General features: G+C 37.2%; 1 long non-coding RNA gene across 2 annotated transcripts; it reads right to left on the bottom strand.

Moving 5' to 3' along the window:
• Nucleotides 1–3520: 3520 nt before the first annotated feature.
• LOC137982864 (uncharacterized) lies at nt 3521–8104 on the bottom strand. Of its 2 annotated transcripts, XR_011118843.1 has the most exons (5): nt 8090–8104; nt 6700–6958; nt 6440–6530; nt 5269–5354; nt 3521–3633 (listed from the first exon to the last, which is right to left on the bottom strand). It is a non-coding gene; the product is annotated as an uncharacterized lncRNA (long non-coding RNA). The 2 variants fall into 2 exon arrangements; XR_011118844.1 differs by lacking the exon at nt 8090–8104 and having other exon boundaries at nt 6690–6944.
• Nucleotides 8105–9570: the final 1466 nt, after the last annotated feature.

The following is a 9570-nucleotide window of genomic DNA, read 5'->3' as shown; positions in this document are numbered from 1 at the left end:
TTGTTAGCTTAGGCATCTCTAGCTCTTCCAAGGAATGAGTCAAAGTTAGCTTCATTCAAAGTTTCATCCTCCACTATTTGACGACTAAAAAGTTGTGTAAAGTGTTCCTCAATTTTGTTACCTATGTCCTTGATATTGGTTAATGGCTCAGCAGGATTCTCAGTTTTTAGTTCCTTGATTAGTTTCTTTTCATATTTTTTCTTTTCTAAATTAAAGAAATATTTTGTTGGCTTTTCTCCCTGCTCAATCCAGCGAGATTTAGAACGAAACATTGTCTCTCTGCCTTTCATGTCATATAAATCTTTCAGTTGCTTTTTAGCTTCTTCATATTTATTCAAAGTATTGGTATCAAGGCAAAAGTCGTTACATATTTTCTGGTCGAGCTCGTTGATTTCATTTTGCAATTCTATTTCTCTTTGTTTTACTTCTCGCCTTTTTTTCTTGGAGTAGGTTATAGCTAAGGCACGAATTTCCATTTTAATCATTTCCCAAAGTAATCGTTTATTTTCAAGATCCTTATATTTTTCTAAAATTTCTGGGTATGTCCTGTTAACAAGTTGAACGAAGTTTTCATCCTCCAACAGCTGGTTATTAAATTTCCAGGACCCTGGGCCCCTTTTGACATTTCTATGAATTTCTAGGGATAAAAAAGTTGCCTTGTGATCAGGGGCAATAGACACACGAATTTCCGCCTTTTTCACATGAGCAGTCATAGAATTGGAGATCAAAAAATAATCAATTCTTGATTTCATCTTTAAGCTTTTTGACTCGTAAGTAAAGGCTCTAGTACTCGGATGGAATTTACGATAAATATCATTTAGGCCAAATTCCTTCATAAGGTGGATGATCGAGTTCCTATATTCTGTTTCACTCCAAGGGAAGCCGCCTGCTTTATCTTTTGGCGTTAAAGTGCAATTCCAGTCCCCTGTGATTATTAATTTCGTAATATCTGTTTTAGCTATAAGATCAGGTACAAGGTTTTTAATAAAAGACAATTTTTCATTATGCTGATTTGGCGCATAGATATTGACCCCAAAGAGTTCTTCGTCTCCCACTTTAAGTTAAGCTATAATGTATCTACCATTTGGATCACTGGAAATAATATGAAGGCTGAGATGAGCGTTAGATTTCAGAAGGATACATACACCCCTAGAGTGTTCCGACCCATGAGCAAATAAAGTTTGTCCTCCCCATTCCTCAGACCAGATATTCTCATCCTTTTCCTGAGAAAAAGTTTCCTGAAGACAATATAGCGTCGCCTTTTGGTTCTTTAAATATGAGAAGATTCCTCTCCGTTTGATTTGATTAAGCAAATCCCTAACATTAAGACTAATTATTTTCAAAAGACTAGACATACCAACCTACACGAAAAAAAGAACAACAGCACAGCAACAATAATAAGCTAGAATTAACGGCTAGAAGACTAAAAACAAGTAAAGTTAATTACAAACAAGCTACGCTTCAAAAAATAAATAATGTAACACAATAGAAAACTAGTAACACTATATCGACAACAATCACACCGGTATAAAATAGTTCTTTCTCCTGGGATTAAACAGTTCAACCAACAATCAAATGCAAATTTCTAACCCAAGATCGTAATCGAGAGAGAGAGAAAAAAAACATGACTAGATAGTTGAGATACACAAAGGGAAAAAAAAACAATATAGTTGAACCAATATCTTGCAGGCAGGAAAGACTTAACGAAATGAATAATATAAATATTATACATACTTGAGATCTAAAGCTTATCAAGATCTTTAAGATGTTGATTTCGGTGCTTGAGGGATCGGTTTTGACGTAAATCTTGCCGTCCAGAGTCCAAACTCGCCAATCTTCGTGAAGACGCTTCTTATCTCGCACTTTCTTGAATAAACTTGCCCTTTGAGCCGTCAGATTTTCGTTTATGTACACTCTTTCTGTGCCTCGCAAAGACTCCCGAACGTTTGCTCTGCGCAGCTTACGACGATTGTGATACATTCTTTCTTTACTATAATAATTGGAAAATCTAACAATTATTGGCCTGGGTTGGATGTTACCTTTTTTCACGCGGTGGAAAATATTATAATATTATACGTAGGAAAAATGAAAGAAAGGAACAGTGGAGGGAAAAGGTTATGCACGGACAATTTGTACGACAGACGGAAGAAATATTAGGGAATGAATGCTGGTTTTGGTTAAAGAAAGGAAGTGTAAAAAGGGAGACTGAGAGTCTTATTATGGCAGCACAAGAACAAGCGCTTGCAACGAATTACTTTTCATAAGCTTTCGAGCTCTCCTGAGCTCTTGGTCACATGACTGGTGTCGATTTCACGGCGCGCTACTATTGATGATCTTGTGCTATTCTTACGCGACCAAATATTTTCATTCCATGTCCCTCAGCCTTTTCAGGTTGTGAAAATATCAATCTTTGGCAGAGACTATGATAAACTGGTAAAATTGCAGTTTATAACAAGCAGACTTGACTGACTACAAAAAAATAGCCACAAAACTGTAGTACCATTTGACAAAAATTCACCAACAAGGAAGCCAAAATTTTCACTCTGCCATACTGATAAATTCAGATCAAATTGAGAGGTAGAAGAATTAACTAGATCATTGAGGGTGCAAAAATTTTACACCCTGACCTGTTAATAAATTCGGGCGGTACACTGAATTAACCGAACCAGTGAGGGTGCAAAAATTCTGCGTCCTGAACTCCAAAACGTGGGTAGTGAGCAAAAGTCATGCACTTTGCTTAGTGATGAACAGCCTGAGTCAGATCATACAATAGCTCAAATCGTGATCAATGGATGACCCTGCCGAAAGGTTTAAGTATTAACGCCAGTAACAGGTTGTTCAAGTTGTCCCTGTTCAATAATAATGCACCAACCTGAAGTTCATCCATGGTCTGCAATGGGCATATTTACTAAACTACGACAATGATTTCGTTTCGCGATTTCGTTGATGTAGAGCATATTTTACGAGTTTGTCGATGAGAATTTATCAACTAGCATCAGTGGTTCACTCTTAGTATAGCTGTCAAAAATTGTTTCTTTTTCTTAATACACAACAGTTAAAAAACTGCCTAAAATTGCTTTGTTTTAAACACCATTATCAGTACGCTATGAACATAACCTTAATTTAAACAATCACGAGACTAATCTATTTCAATCTAGCTCTTTCTTCTATTTCTTCTTTAAAATGTAGAAAAGTTAACCCTTGCGCAATTAATGCATCCACACCCGCAAACTGAGGGTATCGTCATTTGCTGTTTCAACATTGGAAGTGCTTATGTACTGCTTTATGTCACTATTTTTATAACCTTGAATAGAATTTTAACAATCTCAATAATCACATATAGGTATGTTCTATTTTCTTCCAATTCTTCTACAGACGATAAACCACAGTGGTTCCTCTCAGCCAACGATGCCTTAATCATTCGTGAGCTGCGTGATCGCAGGCGACAAATGTTCAGCTTTAGATCTTTTTTATCAACTATGATAAGATTTTTTTCCTCTAAAAAATCCGTCAATTTAGCTCAAGATTCAAAACGGAACTTTTTATTTTCTTTGATAGTGCAATCCAGGGGTCTAAGTTGATAAAGCAACATTTTCTTTCCAGTCAGTGAAGGTTTTCTCATCACATTGCAACCTAGCAAGCAAATATATAGTAACAATTATGTGGTGGACAAAAACCGGAATGAAAGAGGATATTTTAAGAAACAGCACAACACTTTTTAAATTTAAAAACATGTTTCGACAGAAACTTCTGCCATCTTCAGTTTAAATTACAAAGTACAGAGTGTGAACCAAAATGCTAATTAGCTGTAAGGACACATGAGAATGTAAAAGATTACAAAGAAAGTTTTAAATTAACATGATAAAGTTGATGATTAAGTGTAGGTTTCTCCCATTGAATGTGAATGGCTTCTTTTATCTTAATCTGGAAGGTGGTAGAAGCGTGATCTAGTATGCTAAAACAATCATTAGAGCACAAAGTGCGGCAATGCTCAGAATTCTTTAGATGTTTGAAGACGTGCGAGGTCCTATCACTGAAAGGGTTTTCACGAGGACATCACGAAGCTTACCAAAATCCTTCAGAAAAATCTTTTTCCAGTCCATCTAGTTGAAAATAATATTAATCGCCACCTCACACGTACTCGCCATGGCTGTAATCCCTCGGCTTCCGTCTCTGACACTATACGTACCTTTTACTTTAAATTATCTTATATTGGTCCTTTTTCTTTTACCACGCAGAAAAAGGTTCGCCTTTTGCTAAGCGTTTTTGTAATAATATTGATATTAAGTTAGTTTTCTCATCATTTAAAATCGGCAACATGTTCAGTGTGAAGGATCCTGTCCCTAGTGGGCTCCGTGCGGGTGTGGTATACAAGTTTTTGTGTGCGGGCTGTAGTGCCTGCTATGTCGGCGAAACTACCCGGCATTTTTCCACGCGCGTACGTGAGCACACTTTCAGTGATAGGACCTCGCACGTCTTCAAACATCTACAGAATTCTGAGTATTGCCGCACTTTGTGCTCTAATGATTGTTTTACGCTTATAACACCTTCCAGCTTAAGATAAAAGAAGCCATTTACATTCAATGGGAGCAACCTACACTTAATCATCAACTTTATCATGTTAATTTTAAACTTTCTTTGTAATCTTTTACATTGTCATGTGTCCTTACAGCTAATTAGCATTTTGGTTCACACTATATATTCAACTCTGTACTTTGTAATTTAAACTGAAGATGGCAGAAGTTTCTGTCGAAACATGTTTTTAAATTTAAAAAGTGTTGTGTTGTTTCTTAAAATATCGTTATCCCTGCTACTATCCAGACCTTTTGGCAATGAAAGAGGACAACATTACTGTACTGTGTAATTTTTTCCGGTGTCAAAATCATTATGACCAAGGAACCCGCCGCGGATCACGAAACCAGTCAAGACTCACCGTCACGAAAATAAATATATTTCAATTCGTCTGTATCATCAGCTCACAAGGTTATTGTTTCACTTTCATCAGATTACGTTTTCAAAGAGGTCTCGGGGGAAGGGTTCATGTCTGATGCGGCCCCCGTATTTAAAATACTTAAAGTTAAATTCCTTGTGCGCATTTTCCCCTTACTGGTCGTACGTTTCACGAAAAAAAAAAACAAAAAAAACATGCAGTTTTTAGGTATGATCATGTATTTGCCAAAACCCGAATACAATACTAGGAGTGTCTCTGACAAGATTACCCCTTCAGCAATCAAAGATGTTTGCTCAAAATTAGAAAGATCATCATACCTCTTAAAGAACTTGAAGAGGTGGGCGTAGATTGTTCAATTAAATCAGTTTTTGTTGGAGAAAAACCGAGAAAAAACTCCGTGCTTCTGCAAAACACAATAATAACGATTAGAACAACGAAAATTTAGAAAACACTTTATTTTCAATTTAATTCATAACATTGATAAGTTGTTTTGTTTTTTATAGAATTTCTTTACTACTGTCAACATGCTTTCGTGACCATAGTCAAACTCTGCATCGTGTGAATATAAATTTGTGCTGAGTTGACCTCATTATTGACCCGCTCTGTCGCCTCTGCTTCAATTTGCACACGTGCTGTCCACATGTGGATGAGTCACATGTTTTTGCGTTTGATTCCACGAGCAGATGTGGGTTTTTGCAGATAATTTTGAAATATTCAATTTACAGCTTCGCTTGACATTTTTTTCTTTACGTCCCCTGACCCTTCACAGAAACCCAGACTCTCCATGTATATAAATTGAGGTTTCCTGTTGGTCAAAAACTATTAAATAAGCAACCGGCGCTATCCGCTACACAGTTTTCATGTCTACTAACTGTCAAAGTGCTTAATTTTCAAAAAAGCCATAGAAACGTAAAAAGCCATTAGAAACGTAAAGAGTGTTGGGTTTCCAACCGCGGATTTCTTGCCCGTTTTCTATCATAACTTGTGTATCTTCTTTCCAAATTAATCCTGCATGTATATTATAGAAGAGCGTGACGATTATTTGGAGGTGTTTCATTCAAGCAAATCTCCAGAACTTCACGAGGCTACAGGAGAGATTGACTAGAGTTCCCGAAAGGGGTTTGACTGATGGGTAATATCCCTCAAAAATGATTTCACTGAAAGATATATATGCCTTTTATAGCCTTGCTTTGCACAAGGCTCTTTCTTCGCGGCCTTTATCTCAAATGACTCGATAAAAAAAAAAACAACCGATTTTCCGCCGATTTCTTCTTTTTCAGATTTTATTTAGAAACAAAAAGAGAGAAAACAGTCATTGATTAAGGCAATGAGTATGATTGCGTCACAACAGATGCTTCAGTACTCGGACGCAAAAGGAATGAAAAAAAAATGAACGAAAGGCATTCACTGTTCTTGCGCTTTACAAATTATTATTGTATTTTAAATACGATTAAGGTCTAACTGAATATTAAGAAACAACCGACTTACCACCGCTTATGGTCAGCACTGGACTTCCCTTTTCTTCATTGTCCTTTATGCATGTTGTCAACGCTGGAAACATCCTATTTCTTCAGTTCACCTTCAAATCCCATTTAGAGACAGAGAGAAATAATTAAAGCAATATGCAATAACGCCACGTGCAAATGGCGCAATAACAAATACCTGGACCCTGACACACACACGCACACACACAAAAAAAGAAAAATGAAAACTTTACGCACAAAGATCATGAACGTACAAGTTCTTACCAATAGTTTAGTGAGAATCGGTCGCTTCTTACAACTCCCGCTCACTCGCCATTTTAAAATTTGATTCCATGATCTCAGTGATCTTCTCTGATCTCAGCTCGGTAACGCACAATTGGCGTACTTTGGAAGAGTTGATCCTCCCTGGGTTTTTTTAGCAGCAAAAAAACGAGATTTCGCTTAACTCTACAGATGCATCCATTTCATGTTAAGATAGGAACGTGCCACCTTTGAATCCACCTTATCAAATGATTGATACAAACTGCAAACGGAAATCGGAAAAAAGGTTAAAAAATTGTAACCTTTCGATTGCGTGCCTGGATTGCGTGTATCAAAATCACGCGACGCGACCTTTGTTCGTTCACTCTTCTCAGAAAGCCTTTTAATACTATCTGTTCAGAATCCTGATTTATGATGTCGACATTAATGTCGACATCAAAGGAAGGGCGAAAGTCTACAAAAATTCGGCGCCACTATGAAAAAGGACGGTTCAGAATCTCGATAAGTTCTGCATATGAAGATATTAATGAAGGCGAGTTTATTACAATGGTCTTCTAATAGGCCTTATCACGGTTTTCAAAGCCATCTTGACGGGTAGGCAAAGCGGTCAGAAATTACAGTGTTTGTATGGGAATCCGATTGCAAATTTGAATTTTTCACAATTTCCGAATCGCAACGTTAAAATACTAGGTAGAAGATTGTATTCACCAAGTTTGAAGGATGTAGCTTGGCTAGAAGACGCTCAGTTAATTTTTTGAATTTTCCACATATTTGTCTGTAAATTTGGCTGGGTAGACAAACGTCTAGACGCGGTTCGCGGGAAAAAAAATTAAAGACAAATGTATGGAAAATTAAAAAAAATTAGCTCAGCGACCTATAGGAAAGCTACATCCTTCAAACTTGCTGAATACAATCTACCTTGTATTTTAACGTTGCGATTCAGAAATTGTGAAAAATTCAATTTTGGAAGAAGTTATTTGCTATCGGATTCCCAGTACAAACACTGTAATTTCTGACAGCTTTGCCAAGATGGCGTCGAAAACCGTGATGAGGCCTATTTATTTAGTATTGTACGACGCTACATGAGGTCTTCTAGTATTAAGCTAGCTGTATTTGTGTAATTCTTTTACATGGGGTATTTCTAGCACTGATCTCGTAACGAATGTTTTATTTTGTTGAAGACAAAATATAAGTCCTCTGCATGAAGCAGTTGTCAAGGAACAAAAAGTTAGTAATACGTCAACTTTATTTATTTTTTGCTCTAAGAAGGACCTCAAATTCATTCATCTTCAGAGCCCATTAGATATGATAACTTGCAGTCACGGTAATGTTAACAGTTTTTAGTTTAAGAGGTGTTAACTCCCTGTCTCAGGTTGTACTAAATAATACTTACTGATCCAGTTGAACACAGTGTTGTTCAGTGTCTGTTATCAAATTCGGAGAACACGAACACTGACAGTGAGCGGTCAATTTAACTTGAACTATTAAAATTACGCCGTATCTTTTGGTGTAAATTTATGTAAGACTAATGCAATGCTGTCGCCAAAAGTCTTTAATTAACAAATTTAATAGTCAGTGAATAGTGACGGCTTTCCTGATTGCATGATGTTGTGGAAAGCAGTCTACCGAACTGGCAAACGCAATCCGGACGATCCTGGATCAATTAAAGAAATCCAGACGGATAAAGAAGAATTCACATGTAGCAATGTAGAGGAAAAGTGATACGTTCTTTCCCATCCAACCCAGTTACTTCCCAGATGGAGTAGTTTCTTGCCTATCGGGCGAAGGTAAAATTTGGGAGAACACAAGTAGTGAGATATTGATATGCTGACTACCTATCTCCTACATTAAAATTCGATATTCGGTGTCACAGTGGCTATATGGCCGGTAAAGGTCAAGTTGTTAAAAACACTAAATGACCGGCAGTCAGTCATTTTTCAAGTTATGGATTAGGCCTAAAAAGCACTCGGGTTAGCCTTAAGTTACTAGCATTCGCCTGAAAGGCGCTTTGGTTACCTCTGTAGTTATCGAAACACTACAAGTGACTCCTGTCATCGCCAAAGCTACAATGTGAACTTTTCTGTTAAGTGTTTTTTCAAAGTAAGAAATTAAAAGAAGTGTATTTTTTCTTCACAGAAAATTCATTTTGCCTGCTCTGGAGAAGGGAAGGACAGCTATACTTGTTCGCTGGGCAAAGGATACAACACACTGGGTTACTTTAATAGTAGCCGAAAACAATGTTCTCCTAGCGTGATAGTCGCTGGGCAGAATTTTTGCGTAGTAAACTTAGACAGAACTCGCTAAGCAAGATATCCACTACGCAAAATTTTTGCGTAGTGAGTTACATGCTGTCAATGCACCAACTCAGCAGATAGTTAGCACGCAGAATTTTTGCGTAGTGAACATACTTAGTCTATGCCAACACATCGGTGTAAGGCTTGCCTCAGCCCAAGCTTGTATCAGCACCCAGATTTGATGCATTCTCCGCTGATGTTTAATTTTACTTAAGTAACACTAACTTCTTGAATGAATTGTTGAAATAAAGGTTTTTCTAACTGGAACAAATAATTTTAAGTAAAGATTTGTAGTTTTAATCTGACTCCAGTTAACACTTCGACCGATTACCCACGTTTTCAAAGAAAAATGCATACTTTGGAAAAACACATTTTAGTTTGGAACACGTTAGGTATGGAATCTTCCTAATTGTTTTTATCTTAGACAACCATGATGTTTCGAGTGGGTAAATGAAGAAGAATCTGTCATGTACGCTTTAAAGCACCCGCACACTGTTCTTGAAGAGTAGGGGGGGGAGGGGGAGGGGGTGAAGCCACGGTGTTGTGATCTGTCGTACTTTCACATGCATGCGTGGGTGCT

The sequence above is a fragment of the Montipora foliosa genome, chromosome 13, assembly GCF_036669935.1.
Source record: "Montipora foliosa isolate CH-2021 chromosome 13, ASM3666993v2, whole genome shotgun sequence".
NCBI classification, from domain to species: Eukaryota; Metazoa; Cnidaria; class Anthozoa; order Scleractinia; family Acroporidae; genus Montipora; species Montipora foliosa.
This window is presented reverse-complemented; position numbering and strand designations above follow the sequence as displayed.